This window comes from Emydura macquarii, unplaced genomic scaffold, assembly GCF_026122565.2.
Source record: "Emydura macquarii macquarii isolate MOO-44397 ecotype Brisbane River unplaced genomic scaffold, CSIRO-AGI_Emac_v2 contig_1230, whole genome shotgun sequence".
In the NCBI taxonomy this organism is placed as follows: domain Eukaryota; kingdom Metazoa; phylum Chordata; order Testudines; family Chelidae; genus Emydura; species Emydura macquarii.
Genome location: NW_027131367.1, coordinates 1,459,261 through 1,484,806, shown reverse-complemented (window position 1 = coordinate 1,484,806; position 25,546 = coordinate 1,459,261). Strand labels below are relative to the sequence as shown.

The 25,546-nt window shown below is 53.2% G+C and overlaps 1 long non-coding RNA gene across 1 annotated transcript; it reads left to right on the top strand.

The window, feature by feature from the left end:
* The first annotated feature begins 13,595 nt into the window (after positions 1 to 13,595).
* On the top strand, positions 13,596 to 24,112 carry LOC137152824 (uncharacterized). Its single transcript, XR_010919614.1, has 2 exons — positions 13,596 to 14,012; positions 23,129 to 24,112. It is a non-coding gene; the product is annotated as an uncharacterized lncRNA (long non-coding RNA).
* The last annotated feature ends 1,434 nt before the right edge of the window (positions 24,113 to 25,546 follow it).

Sequence of the window (25,546 nt, the reverse complement as noted above, 5' to 3'; positions counted from 1 at the left end):
GTGAGGTTCTGTGGCCTGCATTGTGCAGCAGGTCAGACTAGATGATCATATTGGTCCCTTCTGACTTTAGAGTCTATGAGGCTATGAACACCTGTTAGGGATGGTCTAGATAATACTTAGTCTTGCCTCAGTACAGAGGACTGGGCTGGATGACCAGTTGAGGTCCCTTTCAGCCCTACATTTCTATGAGTCTTTTCTTCTCACCCTCTAAATCTGTCGGGCCCTCTAGCAGACTATTAACACCCCCCCCCCCCCCCCCCACGCGTGGGATGCACTCCTGCAAGAGTTTCAGCGTTGAACTGCTCAAACTTTACTGAGCTGGCATGAGTTGCATAAGAGCCAGGCCAAGTGTGTGTGTTGGGGGGAGGAGAGCAGGGGATCAGCCATTACACATCAGGGTCAGAACCATCCATCACCCAGACAGCGGTGGTCCATTGAAACGCTGGAGCTGGCTAGCTGCTGGGCCTTCCCATAACTGCCAACATCAAATGAAATTTTACAGCTTTCCTGGCAGGTTCCCAGTCAGATCAGAGTGTGATTGTGCATGTGACTGGGTGTGCCCAGGAGCGTGCATACGGGTTTCACTGTATCTCTAGCTAGCGCGTTCCCTGCTTCCTGGCAGAGCTTCTTGGATCTTTGTCTCTCTGCTGTGCCCCGTAACTAGCGTGATGTTATGGATCAGGAACAGAGGGAAATGTCCTGCTCTGGCTCTGGCAAAGGGAATAATTGAGCCATTTTTCACCTTGGACCAACCGAATGCTGTCCATGTCTTGATTTTTCTCTTAATAGCTCATGGACACTGTTGGCAGCCCTGGGATTCACATCTGTGTCCAAGCTCTTTAGCTGTCACCTGGATTTCTCTCTCTCTCTCTCTCTTTCATCCCCTTTGTTTTGTTTTTAATTGGGTGATACATTGTCCTGGTCTCTGCTCAGTTCCTGCTTAAGCTCCTCCAGGGATTAGAGAAGAAGCTGATTTTAGCCAAGATTTATCAGTTGGTTTCACTGTGATCCCTGCAGCCTCTCGCAGGTACGTGACACAGAGGCACACAGCCAATGTCTCTGCTTCAGAACAAGCAGAAGTTAGTTCCTGGCATCCTCCAGGACATCCACCCTCCTCCCTTCCCGAAACGGGGAATTCCAGAATCTGCCCCCCCTGCTCACTACAGCTCATGGGGAAGCATCACCGGGCTTGCTCCACTGCAGCACACGTTTATGGAGGCCCCAGGAGCATTCCCAGTAGCTCAGGGACACTCCCTCTGCCATAGGACAGGTGGACTCCTCTAACAAATTGCTGGGAGCCAACAGGAATTGAGATGGGAACTTGCATGGATTTTATACGGGGCCCCCATGGAGCCATGCTCTAGCTGATGCTAAACATGCTGTGCTCGCAGAGAATAAGACACAGGCTTTCTGTTTGTTTTAAAGCCCAGGGTTTACAAAGGAGGTGCGGGCACCTCACTCCACGCAGAGGAGGAGTGTTTGCGCTGTGAATGTTGTATGCGGACCCAGTCCTGCTCGGAGCTGAGCCTTCTCTGTTCCCATGACTGGGGGCTGAGTTGTCAGAGCCAAAGGCAGATGCAGTGAGAGGCAAGTGTCAGAAGAGCCTGAGGTTTTGTGCAGGGGAGACCTGTGGGTCCCTGAGTTGGGAATCCCCTTCATGAGACTTCCTGTACGGGCTGGAAATATGGGGCAGGAGCCCAGGCCACCAGCCTCCCATGTTATTTCAGTCTCTGCCTCCAGTCATAATGGATCTGTAGCCATCAAGGACTTCACAGTAATAAGTGAGGCTAGAACTCAGGTGCTTCTCCTCCAAAAGCACCCATCACATGAGAGCAGGGAGACTCTCCTGAGCTGTAGCAGTATAAGGGTTTATGACACACTTGTCCAAGCCTGATATTCCATCCAGAAGAGGGCAGTGTTGAAACATTGCTTGGGTCTGCCCAAAACCTCCAGGAGCAGGGGAGCTCTGAGGCCTTTTCCTCTCCTCAGCAGGAGCAGGCTAGTGAACCTCCCTACTCCCCTCCCACTTTCTCATCCTGCTCCATGTGCCCCCACCCCCTCAGCTTCCACACTTGCTTCCCAGGAACCTGGAGTATTTGATTTTCTGGTTCAGCTGCAACTCCCTCTGCACCACATGCCAGCCCAGCTGCTAAAGGAGCAGGGCAGAGCTGTTCTCTAAGGAAATACACTGGACTCTCTCCTGGCCAGAGGTGCAAGTTCTTATCATTCTCCTCCTCTGGCCTCGGCCACTGGGCAGGCTGCAGCCTATACTGGAAAGTGAGTGGTGGAGACACAGCCACCCTTGCCTCTTAGGTTGTATGCACACACCTATGTAGCCACACCCACACCTCCGAGTCACAAACAGAACCACACACCAAGCACAGGCAGAAGGCACAACAGATGCCTGTGTAAATCAGGAGTAACTGCAGGGACCTCAGTGGTGTTTTACAGGCGTGGAAGCGGTGTGAGGGAGAGGCCAGTTGCACACAGAAGGAATGGGAGCAGCAGCGCTGGTTCTGGTTGTGCACAAGTCCCCACACTCACTCCTCACACAGACCCCCACGAGGTGGGATAGCTCGTGGTGCTTGGCATTCACATTCCTGCACACACAGGCATTCCCAGACCTGACAAATACCCTATTACAGTTGTCATGGAAATTCAAAAGTGTCTGTTTGAGTTTCCTCAGCGCAGGGCTCCGGGTCCCAGCGGTTTGTACATCAGAGAGCCTCTCGCAGCGCTAATGCAGGAGCAGTTCTCATTAGGTGGCTGGGTTCTCTGTGGGCAGCCGCCACTTCCCCCAGACGGGCTGGCACTGCGGGCTGAGTGCCACAATCGAACACGTCAGGCTTCTTTAAGCCTGAGAAAGTGAAGATGTTCACCGCAAACGGAAAGGTGCGATTCATCAGTGCAGCTCCCCAGAGAACCGGGGCCCGTCAGGCACCAAACAAATCACCTACCTCCCAGCAGGGGAGGGCTTTTTAATTTTGTTTTATTTGGCCATTTGATTTTTGTGCAAGCGACTGGGGCTTTCGGAGCGTGTGTCTGAGCAGGAGCGGGACAAGAGCACAGGAAGCCAGCGCTCTGCTCTGGGGAGCTCTGGGCAGATAATGAGCTGCTGTGATTGATGGATTTAGCTTGGTGCTTTTCGTGCATTGTCTAGAAATCACACACCTTTTCTTTGGTTTGGTTTTTTTAGGGATGGGAGATTGAGCCAGGGCGAGTGTGTGAGGATGAATCCCCAGCTTTCAACCCTAGGGGGAGGACCCAGAACACAGCGGCCTCCTCACTCAGGCTTCTCTCTATAGTCCACCCCCCAATATATCTGTTTTGATAGTTTTCTTTATCCTGCTTTTCCTTTTTGTGATGCTGATGGGGCATGGAGCTGAAGCATTTGCTTAATTGCTGTCAAGCAAGGAAATGGGTCATACAATTGCCAGGGGAAAAATACATCAATTTGGGGAGAAGGGAGGGCAAGAGAGATGGGTAAGAGGAAGGAGAGAGTGGACAAAAGGGTGGAGGAGTGCGAGCAGGAAGAGGAGAGTGCAAGGATTGGGGAGGAGCAGCTGGAGGACTCCGGTGCAGGGGAAGAGGCCAGGGCAGGCGCTGGATGAAGTGTTGGGAGATCTCTCCATGTCTGGTTCCAGGAGAGCAGGGGAGGTGACGTTTCTCTGTCCCCCCACTCAGGGGACAGGATGTAAGTATCCTGAAGCTGACTCGCTGCACTTGGTGAGCAGCCCCACCTGACCAAAGGGGCGAGATAACTGATTAAGTCCCAGGTGATGAGCCAATCAACAAGGAAATGGAGTCTGGCTAAAAGAGAGAGAGGAAGAAGGAAGGGCCACGGAGTCTGAGAGCTCCGAGAGTTCCTGTCCTGTGCTTTGCTAGCAGGTAAAGGCTTGGGGGGAAGCCTGATGCTATGAGGAACAAAGACATGCACAGCCCCCTGTAGCTAAAGCATGTGGTGCAGGTCGGGCCCCGAAGTGCATGAGAACTGTTTACAGCAAGGGGTGCTGGGGAAGGGACCCCCCCCTTTGATCCCCCCCTTCCCCGCCATCTGCCAGTGCAACCAGCTAGTCACGCATTTCCTTTGGCTTGTGGCTGAGGTGAGACTAGCCCCTGCACCTTCCCGCTGTGTTGCCAGGGCGAGAGCCCAGCTCCGCTGCCCCAGGAGGAGGGGACTCGGCCAGGCCCCGATTACCCCATGTGCGCTTGCTGCGCTGCCCAGGGCCACGTCTCAGGGAGGTCCTGACCCGTGGGTTTGGGTGGGTGGCAGTGCGACCTGGTGCACAGGGTCACGCCGCTGCTCAGGTGTAGCCCAGCTCCCCTCTCTCATGAGGGCCGAATCTGAGTAAAAGTGGGGTGCCCCAATTTCCAGAGTGCACAAGGCCCCCAGAATCTTTAATGCAGCACTCGTCTCCACCTTGCTGACTGCCTTTAACCCTCCTTTCTCCTGCAGGAGACGGTGTTTCAGCTGTAGCAGCCCTGGGGGATGTACGTATTTTCATGCCAGGCAGTAGATTAGGAGGAGCAAGGCACTTGGCAACAGCCATGCTCCAAATAGCGGTTCAAACCCTGCCCTCACTGACCCCATGTGCCCAACAGGAGCCCCTGGACTCCCCCGGGAGTAGCTCAGAGCAGGATTTAGGTCTTGCTGAGGGCTGTGCATGGACACAGCTGTGCGTACTGGTGTCTTCTCACTCTTAGCTGATTAGGGTGCATAGAACAATCCGGGGGGTTGGGTCAGCAGGAGCTTGTGCGCCAACGTGGGGGACTCACAACCGAATGGGAGGCTGCGGGGACGGCTGGGCTCTCAGCCTGGCAGACCGCTCCAGGTACCCAGTCAGTGCAGGGTTCGCTAAGCTTTCGTCACAGTGGCTAGATGTTTGTGGGATCAGAGTGGTTCGGCTGTAATCCCCCTAGCCTGTGGGTTGAAGGGGCCTTTCATGCTGGAGGGAGACTTCTGGAGCTGGTGACGTTCCTTGGAAGCCTTTTCTTTGCTTCATTCAAGCCAGTGGGCTCAGGAGCTGCAGGCAGCTAGGGGCCAGTGCAGGATCTGCTGGCACGAGGACAGTCCGGTAAGGAAATCGCCCTGGAGCTGGGCACTGGTTCGGCCCCCATAATCGGTCCTTGTTTTGCTCTAATGCCCAGAGGCTGGCAGAGTCCCTGCAGCAGGAGCAGTGGGTGATACAGGTGAGGTTCCAGCCGGACACGAAGGAAACTGGCAGCTTGGGAAGCAGGAACCGGGGCCATCCCTTTCACTGCCATTACTCACTGGGATTTGTAAATACCTGCTGCTGAGACCTTGTGACCGCACGTGTTACCGCCGTGATGAGATCAATGTTCCCAGCACGTGCCCGTCCCGTTTTCCAGGCCGAGGTCAAAGGTTACCCGCAGAGCCGTGGGCTCGTGCTGGCCCATGAGCTTGAGACAAGAGGGGGCTGGAGTAGAGCCACAGATCTGGAGCTGGTGGGGGAATAAAATGTTTCCTCCTCTCCCGTCCCGTCAGCCGCGGGGTTGCCGTGACATTGGATCCTGGAGCTTCGGCTACTTGTGCATGAGAGGCCAGGAGCCCAGCTGCCCGCCGGGGACAGGCAGAAAGCACCATTGCACCACAGCAGGTGCAGTTACAAACGGCTGGGTTTTGTGGTCGGGACAGGGACTTGGGAGCTATCTAGTGAGGTCAGCAAGGGGCCGTGGAAAGAGCCAATGGCTCTTGCTTTGTTCTGATCAGTACGGCGTCGTGCTGGTGTGGATCTGGTGCTGGGGTAAAGGGCCCATGCTGGGGCAGGCCCCCAATGGCCTAGCACGTGCCTGCCTTAGTTCCTTCTTCTGGCTGGGCATTGGGTCCCCGGGTCTGGTGTCTCTGGAGGCTTGGAGGGAGGAAGCTGTGGGGAGGACGGGCACCCCCAGTGTGTCACCTTCCACTGCTGGGGGTGGGGGTTCTGAGCCTTGGCTCCCACTGGGGGGGCTCCTTGTTTGGCCAATTGGAGCCTCCACTTCGACTTAAACCGCAGCAGGCCTTGAGGGCTGTCCTGAGCCTCGTCCCCTCAGACATCAGCCAGCGACATGAGCCCACAGACCCTTCACGAGAGGGGAGCAAACGGGCTGCCCTGGCTGTGGCCATCCAGCCTGACTCCCGCCAGAATGGGATCTGGGGGCCAGTGACACTGCGGGTGGGGAGGGTTTACCTTCCCTGCTGAGCGTGACACACACACACACACACACACCCCCACCAAGGCGTAAGGCCCAGGAGGCCCAATGCCAGTCAGCATAGCAAGCCGGGGTGCTCGGCTCACTCACCCCAGGGTGGCATCCTCACACCTTTGCTCAGCTGTGACTGATGGGCAGGGGGCAGGCAGGGGAGAATCGGCCTCTCTCTTCAGAGCCGGCTGGCTGCTGCCATTCACACCTGCTGGCCGGTTTCTAGGACTCTTCGCTCTCATCTCTCTTTTTCTGCTACCCTTTCTTGTTTCCTTCATTACAACCCTCTAACCTGTCATCCTCATCGGGCAGCTCCTCCCTCTCCTCTTTCCCCACATTACTGCAGCGAGGACTCACTTTCCCATCCTGGAGTCTTAGTCCCATACATAAAAGCGCTCTGATCGCCGTGGTGTGATAGCAGAGCCAGGACTTAATTTCACAGCATTTTCTGTAATACTCCATAAAACCGAACAAATTTGCTGGAGTCCAAATCCATCTCATTATGCAGAGTCATTGAAAGAGAAGCTGTTAGATTCTGGGACTCAGTGCTCAACTAGGGAATGTTACAGAAGAGAAAAATAATTAATTAGGTGCTGCTCTGTGTCTTTGATCCTCCATTGCAAGACACATTAAATAAAATGCCTGGCTCATGAATAAATGCTGCACGGAACCTTTATTTTTCAGTCCCTCTCCGACGATTCAAAGTGACTCTCATGCAGGGGGGAGGGGAATCCTTACCCCAAATATGTCCCTTTGCTATGCTGAACCGTGCAGCAAGCCCTTTGGCAGAGCAGGGACAGGACAGGAACGGCAGGGGGCTGCAGGGCAGGACTACGGTGACTGGGGGAGCTATACGGGGAAAGGATCCAAGAGTGTGCCGTAGGTCAGCATTACGTTGCACCTGCTGTGCTTTAATGCCTCCCACTGCTCTTCACTGAGCTCCCCCATGGGCATGCCCGACCCCTGGGAGCGAAAGGAAAGGGAATCCTTCCTTGGTGCATCTGGGCAGGAACAGCAGCTCATGGTGCAAGCAGCAGTGATGGTGGCAGAGGTGGCCCAGGAATGGTTAGTCTGGGAGCGAGACTGCCTGAGAATGAGGACTTGGATGGGGAGGGGAGACTTTGTCTCAGCTCCGCCAGACCCCCAGCTCCCTCCCTATACGCACCCCTACTCTGCCAGCATCACCCGCCCTCCTTTCTGTCACTGCTCTGCCAGCCCCTCCCCCGCACACACACATGCAGGAGAACCGTGTCCCACTACAATTGTGCTGAGTGTTTAACCAGTTGGGTGAACACTGGCCTGCAGAATCTCACTGGCACCTGCGACAGGGAGCTCCCTCAGTGTAAACCTAAGCCAGGTGAGCAAAGCTGGTGTGTGCGCGTGTGTGTGTGTGTGTGTGTGTGTGTGTGCCCTCATGGGAGAACAAGGAACCTTATACGCTGAGAGACACGCTGGGGCACCACCTGCGGGATAGCCCCACCTGTGGGCGTTGTGGTGCTGCATGCAGGTTTTGTATTTCGCACTGGCCAATATGAATACGTTTCTCATGCTAGCTCACAGCTGGCCACTTTCCAAGCCATTTTGAGAAGATGAAACGGGGCCCTCTCGGACTGGGAATCCTCGTCCCTGTCACCCCAGAAGCTGAGGTGCCCTGCCCTGTATTACATGAAACTTGCAATCTACACGTGTCAAGCAGCTGAGCAGGCTCCAAACAGCGAACCGACGTCGCTCTGGACGGCTTGGAGAAGGTTCTGTCATCGCATCCTGCAGGGGCTGTGGGTGCATCCCAGGGATGTTGACATGAAGATGGAACTGGCAGACTAGCCCGCTCCTGACGGCCTCGCTTTCCTTAGCTTGAACTTTTCTGGACTAAGCCCCCCTTAATGTGGCCTGGGCTCTCTGGGGAACTGCTCTGCGAATGGGATCCCTTTGACAGAGACCAGTAACCGCATTCTTTAGCGCTGCCAGGCAAAGACGAGGTGGCGGATCTGTTGTGTTACAGGCAAACGTCCTCCCCCCACAGCTTTGCCAGGGCACCTGGAACATGCTGGCTAGTGTAGCCTGGGGCCCCAAACTGCTTTGCCAAACATCAGTCCTCAATTGCAACCCCTCCCGCCAGGCCAGGCCAGAGCTGCTGACAGAAACTAGCTGATATCCAAGCGTTTTGAGGGCTAGCTATCCATAGGGGCTGAGCAGAGCGATCATTAAGCTCCTTTCACTTCTGACCGGCAGCCCAGTTTTCATCGTATAGGAGCGTGGGGCAAGGCAACTAGGAATGCCACCGGCAGGATTTCTAAACTGTCTGTCCAGAGCTGTGTGTCTGAGGAGCATCGCCTTACACGTGGGACTGGAGCCAGGGCAGATCTGCACCATTCTCTCCGAAGGCAAAATCTCTGGTGTTACCCCCCCTTTCCACTAAAGGCTAAGACACCAGTTCTGCCACTCCTACTCAGGTGGAGTAGTGAACAATACCACTGCCTTTCCTGGGACTCCAGCCCTTACAAGCAAGACAATCAGAAGAGGAAACTGAGCTATGGAGTGAGTCACCGAGCAGAATGCTGTGGCGGTTTCTAATGAGGCCTGAAACTACCAAGTTCATCAGAGGTTCTCTGACACTTTACAGAGGTGGGTGTCATCATCTGCACTGTAGCTATGGGGGAGCCAGGCTCCCGTGGCATGGCAAAGGCAGAGCTGGGCAAGAACCCAGGCGTTCTGACTCTGAGTTCCACCTGCTCTAATTAATAGCTGATCACCTGGACGTGAAGGAAGCAGCTGGGGTCAGCTGGAGTGCAAGGTAGGTAGATTAAAAATGTACGGGCAGAGCAATCCTGGGGAGGAGAGAGCCTGCTTCACCCAATCAAATTAACCAATCTCCAAGACAATGGGGATGCTCTCATCTGTTCTTTGCTTAATCCATACCCAAAACCCTCGAATTATTGCGTCTGTTCAATACAGATGACATTAATTACCCTAGGAAACAGGCACCACGTTGCCTTTCTAATGCCCCTTATCACAAAATCAAATCTACAAAGTGCTTTCCCACCTAGTTGCAGCAGGAGCCATGGGACTGTTGGTAGCAGTCATTAAATAATGAGCTGCATCCTCCATCAGTCTGGCCTGGTGCCAACAGTTACAGTAAACCTGCGGCCAGGCAAGGGAAAGGGCTGCCGAGCCGTTAACCAACAGCAGCAGAACTTCCACTGACGACGACGCAGGGCACCGGGTGGCGCGCAGGGGCACCTGTGGGTACAAGCTGGGACTGGGGCCAGCTGCACTCACCCTTTCTAATTCTGCAAACAGATGTCTCTTAGAAAAGTTTCTGTCAAGCATGTGTGTGATGATCTGCCTGGACTTCTCCCACCACACCCCCTCCTTTACCAGGCCCGTAGTAAGAAAGGGAGAAGCACAACACCCCTGACCTCATGCTGAGAGACAAAGCAGAGCCAGGTTATGTGTGTAGTGATCAATGCCTCCACTTGGCATTCGGGTTAATAGATACACCTGTGCAAGCCTTGCCGGCCTTTCCATTCATGCAGGATACAGAGGAGAAGAACCTGGACTGGATTTTGTGCCATTTAGAGAAGTGTTGCCAGACAACGGCTGGGTGGCACTGCAAAAGCTTTGCATGAGGGGAAGGAAGTTTTTGGGTGAGGTCTCCACAAGGCATTAGAAATAACCCAACATCCACAGTGCAGAGTTTAAAAATCATCCATCCAACGCCAGCTCCGGGCTCTTCCTACAGAGTTCACCTTCAGCCAAGGGCTAATTGTGCTTGGGGACTCTCCTCTGTCCTGAAGGTTATTACCCAACCCTCTGCTCACATTTGGGAAGGCCCTGGGAGATCATTCACTGCAGGGCAGCATCTCCTCCTCTGGTTGGGATGCAGCACAGGCAAGGTTGCTCTGGAAACCGGCTCCAGGAGCCCATTTGGCAGAGAAGGCTGTCACGCCCCCTTGGTACTTCAGGGCAGGCTGCTCAGTAACAGGGATGTTAACCCAGTGCCAGCTGTGACTCCAACTCCAGACACACCAGCTACTAGCACCGCTTAATGCCCTAGGCTTTTCCCAGCCTTAATGTAGAATTTAAACCGTCCCTTTGGAAGCCCCAGTCCCTCTGGACCCCAACTAAGCAGACCCCTGTGATATTCGGCTCCTTTCACTGAAAAATCACAGAAAACCCATATTCCTCGGTTCCCAAAGGACCAGATACGTACTGCAGGTTAATTCCTCCTTAGATCTCCCTCCTTTATCCAATAAGGCAGAGCTCAGTCCCATCCTGTCGTAAACTTGTTGCAGTTTTATTAATTAAATGAAAATGAAGCGAGAGGTGTTTTCACAGTGCTAAGAATACTAAAGACACAGACAAAGGCAAACTTAGTTATTATCGTAGAAAACTTCTGTTCAGAGTAACAAAGACTTACAGGTTCAGCCCCTGAGGCTTATCCTCGCTGTGACAGCTCGGAGCCCTTTACTGACAAAGTCTTTGCTCCTTAGGATCCAGACTGGTAAAAAGAACCTTGTTTCCTTCCACTAGGACGCTTTTCTCTGAAAACCCTGTTCTGACTGCAGGGCTCACAGATGCAAAAGGTGTTGGGGGCAGAGGAGGGGCGGTAAACTGGTTTCTACCTCCTGTATTGGGAATCAGGGTGTTTCCTCTGGACATGTTGCTTGTTAATGGGTATCAGCTGAACACTAACTTCCCCAGGAGTGTAGCCCTTTCTATGGGCAAAATTCAGCAATGATTAATGGCTCTTGTTAACCTGGGCTCTGTCCCAGCTGTGTGAGCGTGATGTCACACGCCTGTACAGATGTTACTCTTAACAGAAATACAGCCATTACAGCCATCCATTCACCAGCACTTAGGAAAGTCCAAACACTGCATATTTTACAGCTCTTTTAACAACTGAATTTCAATAATGTTCCCCCAGCATCAAGCCTGAGAGGTTCTCAGTTGGTTCATAGGCCTAGAGTTGGCCTAAACCTCCAGCGTCAGAAAGGCTGTGAGGTTTTGTGCCCAGATCACACTCCCCACATGCTGGAGTTATTGCTCCGGGTTATGTCAGCAGGAGGGAAACTCCAATTACTACTTTGTTACATGGTAACAATGTTACCAAGGGAAGCTTCCTGGAAGAGGCGTGTTAATGCAGTTCCCACCTCATTTATGTCCAGCATCTTGAAGAGCCTGTGTCTCACCCACCTGTCCTGCATGAGCCAATGTATCCCCTTCCTTCTCCCCTCCTTCAGATCTTGTGCCACGTGCCCCCCCATCACATGCCTTTACTTAGACTTCATGCTGCTGGAGCAGGCTGCTGGGCCCAGAACTGGGTCCCTCTCATGGCTGCTGTTCCTGCATTTGAGTCTAATTTCATGTGGTAACAATTTTGTATAGCCTGGTTGGAAAACCACAGACAGATGGTAAAGCCCTCTGGCGAGCAGTAATAACCTTCTTCTGTGTGCCCCTACCCCTTTGCCTCCTGCACATCTGTATGCATCGCACTGCCTGGCACCAGCAGGGAAAAAGGGCTAGTGCTGCTCACATCCTGATGGGCAGCTCCGTCAGCACTGCTGATAGAACATGTGCTCTGCCCTCTTCCAGCAAAGTGATTTGCTCTGCCCACACCGATCTCCTGTCTGCAAGATTCTGGCCTAGAAATTCCTGGCTAATTACCATTGCACCATTGTGCTACCTGACCTGGGCTGGCCAGTCCCTCTTTGAAGTGCTCTGGAATTTCCTTGTTAGCTTTCACCATAGAGACTCACACAGTCACAGCTGTGTTGTTGACTAAGAACGTACCAGACAAACAAAACCTTTAATTTAACAAAGAATCCTGGCCACCTAAAGCCAGGACACCTGTGAAATCGTGCTGCTGACTGAGAGGGAAATCAATCAATCAAACAAACAAATAGGCAAAAAAAGTCCCACCTGAGTGATGTCTCTGGGGCATAAGTGAAAGCATTTGAGATCAGCACCTGGATTCTTTCTCCCCTGCACTTACACTATAGCTAGCAGTGCCTCCAGTCTATACAGATCTTGGAAACATTGAAACAGAAAAGGATCAGGACTGGGGCACCCCAGCACCCATCCCCTTCCAAGGACCTTGGGAATTAGATGCTGTGGGATATTCATGTTCCTCTAGCCCTGCTGGATGGTCCAAGTTTGTAAATTTTCCCCTTGCTCACATGAATGCGACTCAAAGGGAAAAATTCCTTCCAAGACTCAGAAGAATGACCAGACTGACCCTGTACGTTTAAGTAGGAATTGTTTGCAAATCCCTCTGGACAGGCTTCCTCTCAGCAGAGCTGCCCCAGCCCCTGTGCTGGGAATGATGCTGCAACTTTCACTTTCCCACTGTGCTTGGTGCATCTGGCAGGCACCAAAATCCAATTTTTTCTCTTACCTCCAAGTTAGCGACCATCTGAACAAGTGCCAGGCAACGCATTTCCTGCTTGTCTGGGGCAGGTTAATTATTTCCCGGGTGTCACACCAGGCCAGGGAACTGGCTGCTTTGCAGAAGAGCCCCTCCAGAATCCCACTAATGAGGTGGCAATGGCAAACAGGATCGCCCTCTGGGCCCCCTATAATAGGTGTGAGCCCCTGCATAGCCTGAAGCTATTTGGCTACAGATTTTTGCCAAAACTCACTTTTTTTGAGAGTAGGAAGATTAAACTAGGGGACCCTGAAAGTGCTGCTGAGAAATTAGGACTTCCCTCTTTCTCAGCAGCCTGCCAGCCCCAGAGCTGCCTGTTCTGACAAAGGAGCACCGGGCACGGTGGGATAGTTCTCTCTTTCTTCCATGCCTGAGGCCTCCTTGAATGGGCTTATCACAGCACAGCTATAGGGAAAGGTCCAGGCTCTGGGAGCTGGGAGTAATAATGCAGCAGGCGCATCTGCCCATCCCCACCCTAGCCACCAAAAGCAAAGAGAACTCCAACCTTAGCGGCTGCCAGCTGCCTAGCAGCGCGGATGGAGAAACATGACCATTCCCTATAGCACAGCCAGGATGTCCTGGGTCACTGGAGTTGAAAGGCACGGCTAGGCACACGGCATGGGGCTTCAGAGTCAGAGCCCCCAGACAAGTGGGAAAAGGAACCACATTCACTCCCTGCATCCACTGGACAGGTGCCCTCTTTAATCTCTAGGCAACACCACCTTTCCAAATTTAAAGCATCATGAAAGTGAGTGAGTGAGTAAGTGACAGGATGTCCACCCCACACAGGACTGGAAGGGGTGAAGGTGACCAGGGAGGCCTATCCACTCCACAGGCTGCACCTGGAAGAAGAGCAGGAGCAGGAAGTTGATTGCAAGCAGGTTCAGCTGTGCAGGATTAGGTGGGGCCTGTAACATCAGAAAGTTGGGAACACACAGGGGCAGCAGCTGCTGGGAAAAGAGAATCACTCTGTGGGAAGAAAGCTCAGCATTGGGACTCCCAGAGACAGCCAGGGAACCAGCAGTGACAGGAAGCAGTGCAGGGAAGGAGCAGTGAGGGCTTGGAAAGGAAAGGAAAGGTCAGAACTGCTGGGTGGAGGTCTCTGGACTGGAACCAGGAGTAGAGGGCAGGCCTGGGTTCCCCTGCCAGCCACTCAAGGAGTGGCACCTGTGGCAGTGAACAGGAAAGTGCTGCTGGAGGAAGGACTTTGATATACCCAGGAAGGGGGGATGCTGAGTGACCCGGCCGGGGGGCTGAGTCATGAAGAAGACACTGCGGTTCCTGGGGTGAGGGGTGCTGCAGACCACAAAAGGAGATGGAGTGATGGTGTGGTGACCTGAGGAGCTAATCCCCAGAGCAGCCAGGAGGAGGCACCAGACTAGCAGTGAGTGGACCCCCATCATGGTGTGGGTGTGTGTTGGAGACAGGAGGGAAATGGGGCCCAGGATGGCTGGGTTCTAGACCTGGCTCTGCCACTGGGTTTTCTGACCTTGAGCTCATTGTTCCACTTTGAAGTGCCTCAGTTACTGGCCCCCAGCAAGATTAGATGAAGGTTTTTAACCACCAAATGAGTGAAGTTGTGGACCAGCCTTCCAAGGGGAGAACTGGGGGAAAAACACCTTGCTGGCTTCAAGACTGAGCTTGCTAAGTTTATGGAGGGGATGATATGATGGGACAGCCTAATTTGGTAATTAACTGATCTTTGACGTCTAGTGGTAAATACGCCCAATGGCCTGTGATGGGATGTTGGATGGGGGGGTTCTGAGTTACTACGGAGAATTCTTTCCGGGTGTCTGACTGATGAGTCTTGCCCACATGCTCTGGGTTTAGCTGATTGCCATATTTGGAGTTGAGAAGAAATTTTCCCCCTGGGCAGATTGGCAGAGATCCCGGGGGTTTTTCAGCTTCCTCTGCAGCATGGGTCACTTGTTGGTGGATTCTCTGTACTTTGAAGTCTTTAAACTATTATTTGAGGACTTCAGTAACTCAGTCATAGGTCAGGGTCTATTACAGGAGTGGGTGGGTGAGGTTCTGTAGCCTGCGTTGTGCAGGAGGTCCGACTAGATGATCATAATGGTCCCTTCTGACCTTAAAGTCTGAGTCTGAGTTTCCACCTGTGCAGGTGAAGGACAATAATTCTCTCCCACTAACCACAATAGGACAGGGACAACTAAGAGCTGAGGTGTTCAGAGATTTGTATAGGAAAGTAGCACTAAAAAGTCTGAGACAATCCTACCCTAGAAGGCATAAACTCAAGACAAAAATCTGATCCTGGACCAGTAAGAGTCCCACATGGCAGAGCAGAAACCCTCCGCCATGGCTGTGTGTGAGACCCTGGCCCGCACGCTCCAGTGTGCAGCACCTCCATTCCACGCTGGGTAAACCCAGCAAAGATCATCTGCATGGATGCCTCCCCTGATTAGATGCTGCAACCTCAGGAGTGTGAGAGGTGGAAAGACGAATTTCCCAATCAATCCTTCTTAGTGTTACTCCCTCCCAATGGGAAACTGCTCCTGTTTTCACTGGCAGGCGTCTCAGCAGAGCCCATCGATCACAGCCCTGTCTGGACTGGGACATTCTAGAGAAAGAGAGAGATGCTGCCTGAGAGCTGGCATGACAGCAAAAGCTGCAGAACCCCTAACACCTCACTCCCCCCAACAGGTTCACTTGCAAATCACCCTCAACCCAACCAAACTTCCGCCCAGGCTTCAGACAGAAACTGCACAAATCCCCATCAGCATTTCTAATTAAAGCCCCTTAGCCAGAAAAAACTCTTTGCAGCAAGCCAAGGCCTCCGCTCCAGCAATGCTCAGGCAGCGAAGCCAAGGGCCCATGCTGGTGCTGCAGTGCGTTAACAAGCTCCCAGCTGCTGGTGATTGCTGGGTGTCTGTTTGAAGCTGGTTGCAGGCTGTAAAACAATTGTTTCTGGATTGGTTTCGGTGGTTCGGTTTTCTGTAGGGAAGGATTTACTGTAAATGGTGAAGACAGAGAGCAGTCGATGCATGGCTAACACATTAAGAGCTGTTGTAACACAAAATCTATGCTAGCTGTTTGCTAAAATGGCAGTAATGAATTGAAAGAATAGCAACCTGATAAAAGCAGATATTTCCGAGGCCTGCTAGGGCCTTTAACCCAGCCCTCTAGCCAGCCTGGGTGACCAGCTGGAGGGAAATCTATGGAGAGAAGATAGAAATGTAATTTTTTCTCTGCCCTATCAATTTAAATAAATTAACTATTAGATTAACTGTGCTTAAAACAAAACAAGAAATCAATCCCACCAGCCTTGGCTGCTATTAAACTATGTTTTGCACCACTAAACCTATAATTGCTGAAAGTCCCTACGAAAGAAGAGCCGGCTGCCTGCTAGAGGCTGGTAATTGGATTCAATTTGTGTTCCCTGTATGTTTTTATAGTAGAGGGAGGTGGAGACAGGATACAGGGAGATCAGGGGGCATGGAGAAAGGGGATTGGTTTACTCCAAACCCTGCTCTCCCTACTCCCCTGTTTCCTTTGTCTCTAATCTATTTTGCCTGGTGGGGAAGGGATAGGAATAGTGGGTGCTGGGAGATTCTCCCACAGTAATCTTCTTCTAGTGCTTCCATCATCATATGACAAAGGAACTGAGAGGTTTACAAGTTTAAAGGTGTGGCATTCACAGAAGGTGGGCCAGGTAATGGAGGGACCCAGGTTTGATGATGGACAGAAGGATGTGCTTGGTAAAAAGAGCTGTCATTTCCACAAGAAGCTTGCGTGTTCCCGTGTGATGCTGAGGAGCTTCTTTAAAGCTGGACCTCACGGGAACCTGCCTTTCATCTGCTCCTCATTAGAGAGCCTGCTGCACCCCTGCTCCACGGTGCCCTGCACAATAGATTCTTGGCTTCAGAGACTCGGCAGTGTGCCGCTGCCGCTGCAGGAGTCAGGCTAGAGAAACCAATCCCGCTCCGTGTCTTTGAGAACCCCAGGAATGATTTCCTCATGCTGGGCAACTGGAACGTAGGGTCAGGCCCTTCATGCCAGCTAGCTTAGCACAAAAGTCACAGGACAGGCACTGCCCCCTCGTGTCCCCAGGGAAGGACGTGTCCTGGGCACAGTGGGCATTCAGGGTTAGGTGAGGGCTGAAGCAGTCAGGAGCATGGGCGTTCTAGGGGAAGGAGGTGATATGGCCAGAGCCGACCTCTTGCTGGGATATAGAACCACAGGGCACAGACTGGAGCAGTTTAAGGTAGCCCTGAGGGGTGCCCTAAGTGACACCAGCTCATGCCAAGCTCCCCGTGTCTCAGCTGACACTGACAAAAACAGCGCTGGAGTCAGAGTGGCTCCCCTGTGTGCGCAGTGGTAGAACGATCAGAATGTATTTGGTGTTTAGACTTGATTGGATGCTTGTGAGTTGCTGCCGGCCTTAATCTCCTGCACAGCATTGGTATCCCACGTTGTAAGGGACTATTCGAGTGGTGGCACTTTGAGCCTCTCTGCCTGGGCAAGTCACCAGACAGGAGAGAGTCGTTAGTTAATGGGAATGGCTGATCTTCAGCAGAAGGTGTTACACCCTTCCCAAGGAAAGGTCCATCGATACCAGACAAACTATTGTGGGACATTGCAACTGGCATTTCCCTATATCCCTGTCCCCAGCTGCTTAGCCTGGATTAGCCCTAAAGGTTAATATAGAAGCTTATATTCTATTTTGGAATTGAAGATTGTAACTGATCTGTGTGTCTGTTTGCTTGCTTTAACCTCCTCATTAACTCTCATTTTGTTTTTCTAGTCTATAAATCTGTAGATAGTTTATTATCTCTCTCCTCCAGCCTGGCTGCTCTGTCCTTAGCTCGGCCCTGCTCTGTCTGCCCAGGCAGCTCCAGCTCACACAGAGAAGGGGGGCCCCCCCACCCGTTGACCTGTCTGCCCTGTCGGTCAGGCTGACCTGGCGTGCTGGCTTCTCCCCACTGGCCCTGGGGACTGTCTGTCTCAGGGTCCTGCTCCCTCAAGAGATGCCAGCCGAGAAGAGCTGCTCGGTTTCAGTGCGGGGCTGAGAGTGCCCTTGCACGGGTGAGGAGAGCGGATGCAGCTGTGCTAAGGCTGGACTGGCATCAGAAAAGCTCCGCAGAGCGGCTGGGCAGGGTCCCCTCTTCACCCGGGGGTAACGCCCTCGACTGCCGCCAGCATCGTGCTTGGTTCACACCAATGCGAGTGAGCAGAGATTTGGCCCTGCTGGCCGTGGCCCAGGGAGATTGCCCTGCAGCAGCCCCAAAGGCAGGGGGAGGAGCTCGCTCAAGGGGCAGGGGGGCAGGTGAAGAGGGTCCCTGCCTTCTGGCTCCAAACTCTGCATTCCCCACCTTTAACAGCTCATGAAGGTCCCCAGCAGGGAGCCAACTTGTCCCTGCACCATCTGTCCTCTCCCCGCCCGCGTTTGACCCCTCGATCTGCACTGTCATCCCGCTAGGTGTCTCCCCAGCAGCCCCTCGGCAAGTTGACCAGTCACCCATGCTCTCAGCCATATTACAATAAACAGCACGGCAGTTCGCTCCCACCAGGCCGGGTGTAGGGGCAGGCACCTGTCAGGGGTGCCGGGCATGGGGGTCGCCAGGCTCGGGGGCCTGACTTTGTTAGCAACAAAAGGGAAAAAATGATCCTCTTGTATGGCAGGGATAAATCGTGCCGCACAGCCATAAAATGGGCTATAAATGCATTACCAAATCAGGGATCCCGAAGTGTAACAAATGGGGGGGCACCAAAGACGCTCCTTGCCTGGGCTGCCATTAGATCTAGGGCCGGCCCCACCTTCAACGCTGCCCAGTTCCCAGGTCTGTTCGCATCAAGTTCTTACGCTGCCCACTGCGGCTGGCTAAGCACCTAGGAGCTGGCTGTTATTTAGGGTGAAGTTTCCTAAAATCTTTGGTTCAGGTTTTTAAAACCACTCTGCCTAGTTGCCCATATCCTGCTGGAGTCTCTCAGCTCAACCGCACATCCCTGGGCGCACCCAGCCGAGCCCAGTCCAGACTGGCTTGGGCACAGCCCCACAGGTCTCCAGGCAGAGCCCTGGCCTGTGATGCACACAGCATGGCCAGCTGCCTCACGGGCTGCGCTGACTCCTCACTGGGCATGCTGGGACGTGAGCTGGCAGCTGCAGGTGCGGGTGGCTCTGCACCTGGAGAAGGCCGGTCCCGGGGAAGGAGTGAGTTTCTGAAGCGGAGTTTCAGGCAGTGCTGTTCCTTTTTCTCTCACTAAGCTGCTGCCTCGGGTAAACCTGCCCCAGCTCCTTAAATAAATTAGCATCCAGGGATCTTGCTCGCTGCATTTTGTGCGACTGCCCAAGGCGAAGGAAGGCAGAAGCTCCAGCAGCAACAGATTGCTTTGTAGGAAAGCATGAAACAGCACCAGCCAGAGCTCCTGCTGCTCACGAATCTCACTTGGTTCAGCTGGACAATGGGCCTGCTGGGGGTGGTGGGGGAGATGTTGTGAGTCTCTGGGACAGTGTCTGTGGACTTCGTTTGCACGTGTGCAGTTGTGACTGTGTAGGTAGCCAATGCAGAGTTCTACTTCCTGTGCCCCGACATCCCTGATCTGTGGCTCCGGGATCTCCCCGGGGTTTTCAGCTTGCAGAACTGGCTGGGATGATAGGGTCTAGCCAGCTGTAGAAGGCGGCGGCTCTGCTGTTTGGAAGTGTTAAATTTCAGACCACAGCTGACAGTTTGTGCCAGGCTCTGTCCTACCCCCCACTAAAAGATTACGAATCCCAGCGGGTCTCTTCACAGAGGTGTCTGCTGCTCTATCTTTATCATGCAAACCAGGCTGTGGGGGTTGTGCACGGGAGCGTGTGGGAGCTTTGGAGGATTGCTGAGGCTTTTCAGTGGATCCCGTTCCCAGGCAGAGGAGGTGGATGGCACATACTCAGCTCCTCGGTTGCTGACCTAACCCCATTGATTTGTACCAATCTGAGTCTGATGAGTTGTGTGAAACAATCAATACACCTGCAGTTCTGCAAGTGAATGTGGAGGCTGAGGGCTGGAGCTACAGTATTTAACCCTCCATGCTCCCCTACTGTATGTCCCGAGCTCTCTTAAGGAAAACAGGAGTTGTTCTCCTGCTGCATTTTGTTCCAGTTATACGGATCTGGTGGAGCCGTGGCTCCAGCCTGGTGGTGGATGGAGGGGTGGAGAGTTGTGGGCATGGCTGCTGACTGCTTCAGGCTTGTGCATGTCCCCCTATAGCTGTACCCTTCCCTCTCCGGTTCTGCCCCACCCTGTCCCACGTGTTTACCATCACATATCCACAGGTTCGGGGCTATGCCCCAGCTTCTAAACAGTCTCTTGGAGGTACTGTCAGTGAGCCAGACCCCAGAGGGGTTCCACACATCCATGGCCTCAACACCTCGGAGACTGAGCCTCTGGTCTCCAGCATGTCGGTTTCTTCCCACAAGTTCTGCTCTGTGACATCAACCGAGCTAGACTCCTGTGCAAAGACTTTTATCCTCTTCAGGGATTGATGCTCCTCCCCGAGTATTTGCAGTGACACCAGGCAGCCTTTTCCAAACAGAGTGAACTGGAGCAGGGCATTGGGAAGTCCTGAGGCGAGCACAGACAAGCAAAGGTGAAAACATGACCCATACTGGGCTCTTGTGAGTCATGCTGCTGTGGGAACCATCCTGGTTTTCTCTCTGTCCCTTTTCCTCAGTCCCATGAGAGCTCTGTATCTCGGTGAGCCCCGTTTTCATCCCTGCCTCCTATCACTTCTGCCCATTGACCGCCTGCTGCAGAACACTGTTGAGTTCATGTGTGCTCAACCCAGCCCGCTGGGAGCCTACCTGTCGACAGGTACCCAGTGGTCAGTCCTTGGGCTTCTTGTTCTTTGTGTAGGGTCTTCCACTGATACGAGTTCGTCCCAGCCAGCTCTTAACTCATTCATATCACCCCAGACAGCTACATGACAAAACCCCTCCCGTCTCCTGCTCTTGGCAATCAATGCATAGCTGTACAAAGCACAGAGGGAAGCAGGCATGCACTGGCATCACTCAACGATCAAAATTCCCACATTCATCACAACCACAGCCGCCAGTTACACCTGGCCTTTCAGAGGGTCGGATCAGCAGGGCACGCACGGACTGTCATTTCTTATTGTCCCCCTCTCGACTCCAGCAGCTAGTCAAAAATTCAGGGTCTAAGTGTGTGTCCTAGGTAGGAGGAGAAATTGACGATGGAGTCGGGTATTTCTTTGATGCAATTTTCTTTGTTTATAAAGAATGGGCAAAGTCCTGTTTCCCTGGACACAAGAGGAACCAAACTACAGGAGACAGTGTCTGGCTCACAGTTCTACGCCTCTTCCAGTGGGCACCACAACCCAAAGCCCCTCTCTCGGCTTCTCCCCGGGCCACACACCGGGCTTCCAGGCTGTGTCTGCAGCTTCCCAATTTTCTGCCTTCTTGTCTTCCTGGCCTCTGCCTGTTTTTCTGTCTCTATCTCTCACACCCATTCACAGGGAGACCAAGCCAGACCCACCAATCCAGGCTCTAGCCCTTGCATCTGAAACCCCTTGGGCCTTATGGCTCAGCATCCACTCAAGCTTTTCCTTGTGTCTGTGCTGGCTGCTGATGACGTTGGTCACTTCTGTACCTTTACCCTGGATGTAGGCCAGCTGTTCTGCCCAGCCCCTGAGAACAAGGCTTACCCCTCCCCCCAGTATCCAGCACAGGAGGATCTGCCTAAGCGACGCGCTTTAGGCATGGCTGCAGTTTCAGAGCTAAGAACTGCTGCTAGACGGGTACTCAGAAGTGAAGTCAGACTCAGTGCCATGGGGCGGCAGGCTCCTGGCTGCTCCAGGCTGTGTTCAGGGTTGTGCAACCTCCACACTGTCAATTGCAGAGGGGCCACCCACATTTCACAGAGAAACCTGCACCCCCATTCTCATTATAGGCCTTATTTTTCATCCCCCCCACCAAAAAAACCCCAAAAACAGCAACCCTGAATTTAAAAGGGGGCCGGGGGCAGGGAGACAATTACCAAGAACTGAAGTTAGTTCTGGAGCCACTTCATGGGCGTGGCTGAGCGGCTGACCAAGAAAGGGCAGCAGGCTGGCGGGCAGAGAATGCCCATGAGGATTTCACTAATGGCTGGGCACACGCCACTGGAATGTATCCACAGCAGTGGCCCACATCACCCCACATCTGTCACAGGGGAAGCTGAGATGAGGACAGGCCTTGAGTTTGCTTGGGGGCTTGAGCCCCTTTCCCCTCCCCTGCCCCACCAAGGGGCATGGCAGAGGAGTTGCAGGAGGGCTTCCCAGCAGGCATACCTGAGCAAGCGCACCAGGCTGCAGCGAGCAGGGAGGTGTGTTCTGCCATAAGCAGTGTAATAACCTTTCCTTCCAGCTTGCCTGAGGCATAAGTAACATAGGTAAATAGGATTAGTGCACAAAAGGGAATGACAGGATAATAAATGTCCCCGTAATGGTGATGCCCTGCTAAATGACTGAGCGAGGGACAGGCAGCTCCCGCAAAGCCAGCAGAGTTTAGACACATTCATCCAGTAAACATCCTAGGAACACATTGTTCTTACAGCCTGCCCAGGGTGAACTAGGTTTGGAATCTAGCATGTAGAAAAGCTGCTGCTGCTGCCCGTCAGCATGTGGGGGAATTGCATGTGGGATCATCCCTGGCCCCCTGATCTTACATGTCTTGTAAATCCAAAGGCCAGGGGAGATTTGGGTGCCCTAGAAATGCAGGACTGGGCACCAAGTGCCACTTTCTAAGAGAAAATGAACTTGATAATACAGCGCACGCTCACGTCACATCGTCTGCCTCCATCCACAGCTGAGGAGCCTGCTCAGGTTAGGTCAGTAACACAAACACAGCAACGTATTTCTCCTTCAGGGCCTGTAGGAGAAAACATGACAAGCAGGTGAATTCTTCTCCATGAGCTGTGCAATAACACACCGGAGCCAGGGGCCTCAGCACTTGTGACCAGCCCTAGGGTCTCATGCAGGACGTGGGGTTTGTTGGCAGAAAACAGAAGGAAGCAGATTTCCATGTCAAAGCTCCCAAAGTGATGTTAATCCCTAGAAGGGAGCAAGAGAAGGACGTGTGTAGCTGCAGCAGAGTCCTGTTACCTGCAGTGAGTGTCGGCTGCCCTCTTTGCCTGCTTTGAGAGAGAGGGACGCAAGTTTGGCTTGGCTTATTTTCTTTCTGAAGTGCACTGGGCCTGCCCGAGAGCCACGGGCCCTCGCCATTGTCTCCCCGATGGAACGCTCTGTCTTCACTGCAGGCGGGGCCCTAGAACAGCACCTGTGTCCCCAGAACCCACTGGCTCAGATCCATGGTCTCCCAGCAGCGAGGCAGAGCTGTTAGAGCAGGAGGGAACAGGGGAGGCAGAACTACAGGGATGGGGGGGGGCTAGTGCCCCCCCATGGACATATTGGGCGGGGGATGATGTGTCTTTACACACACAACACCCCCTCCCCCGCTATCCTGTGGAAGCAAGAGAGGGACCTGACTACGTTTCCCCCACCTCCCAGGTGTGCCGGGAGCAGGCGGAGGTGAAAGCAGGACCTGGAGGAGGGATTGGCGCAGCCGTTGCATCAGAGAAGATCGCCTGTCCGCTGGGGAGCAGGGGCAGGCCGGAAGCGCTCTCCTTTTGCCGCCACCTTCCACCCGGCCAGCTGTAATGGCTGCCTCGCCCCGGCTGGGGCTAGCACAGGGGCAGCACGGGGGTGACTGAGTGTCTGTCCCCAGCTGGCTGGGGGAGGTGGCCACTTGTGACTCCGCTGCCCAACCCAGTCCTGCCTTCCAGCCTCTCCAGCTCCTGTTGAAGACACCTAGTCTAGGGCACAGTAGGAGCACCTGTGCCAGCTGCTGGGATCGGGCACCGTGCTGCTGGGGTGGAGGGCACTGGGCACCAGCCCCTGAGAACAGCAATTGGAACTGTTGGGGTGCCCCTCCCCAGCCTGCAGCCACTCACTGAAGCTCCCCTTCCTATCTCTCCACCCCACTATTCATATTGCAGCGCTCCCCTCCCCCCACCACAGCAGGACCATTTGCCCATCCTGGAGGATAGTGGCCATGTTTCATACAGGCGTGAAGCCGAAGCTCAAGTCTATGTCTTCCTCCTGGCAAGGCTCAGGCTGCAGGAACCATCTCTGGCCACAAAGTTAAATGTTGTCTCTTTTCTGTGCACTCTGTGACGTTCCCATTGTAAAATTGCATGTACACGTGTGTGCACGAAACTCCCTCCCAGATGGCTTCATTACGGAGACAGAGACTAATTCTTCTGCAAGTGGGGAACGGCTCTTTAGTTGAATTAACAAGTGGAAATCTGATGAAACAGTGAATCAAGGCAATCTTCCTTGCATCACTCACCTGGGACTCCATCAGACTCACCACGATTAGAAAAATTCATATTGAGGGCATCATTTGTAATGGACCAAAATAATCAGAAACATTTGGCCCAGGGGGAAGTGGAAATGGAATTTAGATCTGCCTCTAATCTTTCATTATTTGCCTTCTCCCTCCCCTAACTTGGCAGCCCCAGTATTTTGCTTTGCCTCCTCCAGGTGACTAATTGTTAGACTAATTAGTGGCTAATCAATGTTTAATTAACACGTTGCTGTTAATTACAGGAAGTGCTACCGTAATTTGGATTATAAAATATTATTTAAGTGCTGTGTTTTTAAAGGACGGTTTATATCTTGGAGATGAGGAAAATATTCCATTAAAATTCCTTTATCTCGGGTATGGGGGGAATTGGTCAGTGTCATTTCATTAGTGAGAGTGGCCAGTTACGTGAGAAACTGGGACCTTTTCCTTCATTCTAACAGCAAGGTCTGGCTTGTCTCCTCAGTTTGTTTCCTGTAAGACAGTGAGGATTGCATTTCATTCTTGTCCCATAGCACCTCCAGTTGGTGCAGTCCTGGGGTCCCCAGCCAGGGCTCACCCGACACGCCTCAGTCTTGAGCCGCTGCATATTTGTCATTCAAACCTGGGCTCCTGTTCTGGCTATGTCACGTCTCTTCCATTCCAATTTATGGCCCCTCCTGTACTCCACGAATGGGACTGGTTGGCGCTTGCTCTTCAGTCTGACGTGGTATCTTGGGAAGCAGAGGGGTACGGTGGGAGGGCCACTGTAGCAAAGGATCTTGGCAGTTGGTGTTAGAAAGGGAAAATTAGGAAGAAAGCACCTAGGCACCTCTGGCAGTGAGCAGTATAGTGCTGGGACCGTCTCTCCGGATTGTGGCCAAGAGATGGAGCAACCGAAGCAGGACACCTCCTCACACAACGATCCCAGCCTGCAGCCTGCTGGGACAGGGCTTTGGGAGCCTGAAGGGATGTGCTCAGTACAACTGTTAATTCTTTATCTTCACACTGAGTCTTAGTCAATTCATTCGAGGTTCTCTGAAATCGGAGGCCAGCAAGCAGGGCTCTCCTCCAGGGAGAAGATCTTTGTGCACCTTTCATTCTGCATGAAAGCCTAGAGGCTTTTCATATATAGAATCCTAGAAGATGAGGGTTGGGAGGGACCGCAGGAGGTCATCTAGTCCCACCCCCTGCTCAAAGCAGTATATAATGTACACTAAAGAGATTGTTAAATAGTCATCAAAGGTGGGTTTGCAAGTCACCCGGGTGTGTTGCTACCTCCAGGTGCCTGCTCATTCTGACCCTTGCTGGAACTCCTGCTTTCACTCTCTCTAATTCTGTGGCTGCGTCTGCCTCACTGTCCGTCCTAGTGTCATTTCGAGTCCAGGGTAAGTGGACGGGGGGATCCCGCGGCTCTCTTTGGGGCTCCAGAAGGCAGGGCTTGGACACATTGGTATCAGGCGCTCTGATGCGATGGTGATGGCTGCCAGCACAGACCCCTCAAGAAAGAGAAAATACCCCATCAGCTGCACTTCTGTGTTTGAAACTATTCACTAAAACCGGCTAAGGGAGTCCCCCCGCCC